This window comes from Kogia breviceps, chromosome 2 (genome assembly GCF_026419965.1).
Source record: "Kogia breviceps isolate mKogBre1 chromosome 2, mKogBre1 haplotype 1, whole genome shotgun sequence".
NCBI lineage: Eukaryota > Metazoa > Chordata > Mammalia > Artiodactyla > Physeteridae > Kogia > Kogia breviceps.
In genome coordinates this window covers 123,478,359-123,481,520 of record NC_081311.1, presented here as the reverse complement: position 1 = coordinate 123,481,520, position 3,162 = coordinate 123,478,359, and positions in this window count along the sequence as shown.

Below are 3,162 nucleotides of genomic sequence, written 5' to 3'. Positions count from 1 at the left end.
AGATCCCACATGCCACATAGTGGCTTGGCTTGTGAGCCATGGCCACTGAGCCTGCACGTCCGGAGCCTGTGCTCCGCAATGGGAGAGGCCACAACAGTGAGAGGCCCATGTACCACAAAAAAAAAAGAAACAAGAAAAATCTCAAACAACCTAACATACTATCTAAAGGAATTAGAAAAAGAAGAACAAAGTCCAAAGTCAGCAGAAGGAAGGAAATAATGAAGATCAGAAAAGAAATAAGAAATAGAGACCCCCCCCCCAATAAAACAATATAAAACATCAATGAAAACAAGAGCTGTTTTTCTGTAAAGCTAAACAAAATTAATAAGCCTTTAGCCAGGCTCATTAAGAAAAAAAGAGAGAGGACCCAAATAAACAAAATAAAAAATGAAAGAGAAGAAATTACAACTGATATCACAGACATTAAAAAAATCATAAGGGGGGACAGGCTTCCTTGGTGGCTCAGTGGTTGAGAGTCCCCCTGCTGATGCAGGGAACACAGGTTTGTGCCCTGGTCAGGGAAGATCCCACATGCTGCAGAGTGGCTAGACCCATGAGCCATGGCTGCTGAGCCTGCACATCCGGAGCCTATGCTCTGCAACGGGAGAGGCCACAACAGTGAGAGGCCCGTGTACCACAAAAAAAACCCCCACAATATCATAAGGGGGGACTTCACTGGTGGTCCAGTTTTTAAGACTCTGTGCTCCCAATGGAGGGGGCACGGGTTTTATCACTGGTTGGGGAACTAAGATCCTGCATGCTGCATGGCACAGCCAAAAATAATAAATAAATAAGGGAATACTATGAACAGTTATATGTCAACAAACTGGATAACCTAGAAGAAATGGATACATTTCTGAAAACATACAATCTCCCAAGACTGAATCAAGAAGAAATAGACAACATGAACAGATTGTTTACCAGGAACCAAATTGAATCAGTAATCAAAAAACTCCCAACAGGGCTTCCCTGGTGGCGCAGTGGTTGAGAATCCGCCTGCCGATGCAGGGGACACAGGTTCATGCCCCAGTCCGGGAAGATCCCACATGCCGCGGATCGGCTGGGCCCGTGAGCCATGGCCGCTGAGGTTGCACGTCCGGAGCCTGTGCTCCGCAACGGGAGAGGCCACAGCAGTGAGAGGCCCGCGTATCGCAAAAAAAAAAAAACCACAAACAAACAAAACAAAAACTCCCAACAAACAATAGTCCAGGACTAGACAGCTTCACAGAGGAATTCCACCAAACATATAAAGAAGATCTAATACCTATTCTTCTCAAACTACTCCAAAAAAATTGAAGAGAAGGGAACACTCCCAAATTCATTCTACGAAGCCTCCATTACCCTGATACCAAAATCAGACCATGACACTACAAAAAAAAGAAAATTACAGGCCAATGTCTCTGATGAATACAGATGCAAAATGCCTCAACAAAATATTAGCAAACCAAATTCAACAGTATATAAAAGGATCATACACCATGATCAAGTGGGATTTATTACAGGGATATAAGGATGATTCAATATCTTCAAATCAACCAATGTGATACACCACATTAACAAAAAGACATATAAAAATCACACCATCATCTCAATAGAAGCTAGAAAAGCTTTTGACAAAATTCAACATCTATTCATGATACAAACTCTCATCAGAGTTGTTAAACCAGGGACTATATATTAACATAATAAAGGCCATATATGACGAACCCACAGCTAACATAATACTCAATGGTGAAAAGCTGAAAGATTTTCCTCTAAAATCAGGAACAAGATAGGGATGTTCATTCTCACCACTTCTACCTAACATAGTATTGGAAGTCCTAGCCACAGCAATCAGACAAAAAAAGAAGTAAAAGGCATCCAAATTGGAAGGGGGTAAATAAAACTGTCACTGTTTGCAGACAACATGATCCTATATATAGAAAACCCTAAAGTCTCCACCCAAAAGCTATTATTAGAACTAATACATAAATTTAGTAAAGTTGCAGGATACAAGATTAATATACAGAAATCTGTTGCTTTTCTGTACACTAATAATGAACTATCAGAAAGAGAAAGCAAGAAGACAAACCAGTTTAAAATCACACTAAAAAGAATAAAATAACTAGGAATAAACTTAACCAAGGAGGTAAAATACCTATACTCTGAAAACTATAAGACATTGATGAAGAAAACTGAAGGTGATACAAAAAAATGGAAAGCTATCCCATTTTCATGGATTGGAAGAATTAATATTGTTAAAATTCCCCTACAACCCAAAGAAATCTACAGATTTAATGCAATCCATATCAAAATACCCATAACATTTTTCACAGAATTAGAACAAATAATTCTAAATTTTACATGGAACCACAATAGATCCTGAATAGCCAAATGAAACTTGAGAAGAAAGAACAAAGCTGGAGGTATTATGTTCCCAAACTTCAGACTATATTACAAAGCTACAGTAATCAACACAGTATGGTACTGGCACAAAACCAGACACGTTGATCAATGGAACAGAATACAGAGCCCAGAAATAAACACATGCACACATGATCAATTAATCTATGACAAAGGAGGCAAGAATATAAAATGGGGAATAGATAGTCTCTTCAAAATGATGCTGGGAAAACTGAACAGCTACATGTAAAAGAATGAAATTAGAACATTCTCTAACACCATATACAAAAATAAACTCAAAATGGATTAAAGATCTAAATGTAAGAATGGAAACCATAAAACTCCGAGAAAAAAACATAGGCAAAAAACTCTTTGACATAAATCATAGCAAGTTTTTAAATCTATCTCCTAAGGCAAGGGAAAAATAGCAAAAATAAACAAAAGGGACCTAATTAAATTTAAAAGCTTTTGCACAGAAAAGGAAACCATGATAAAATATAAATACAACCTACTAAATGGGAGAAAATATTTACAAATTATATGACCAATAGGGCTTAATATTCTAAATATATAAACAGTTCATACAACTCAAAACCAAAAAAACAAACAACATGATTTTTAAATGGGCAAAAGACCTGAATAAACATATTTTCCAAAGAAGACACACAAACAGCCAACAGAAGGATGAAAAGATGCTCTCTAACATCAGAGAAATGCAAATCAAAACTACAATAAGATATCACCTCACACCTGTCACAATGGATATCTTCAATAACAAAT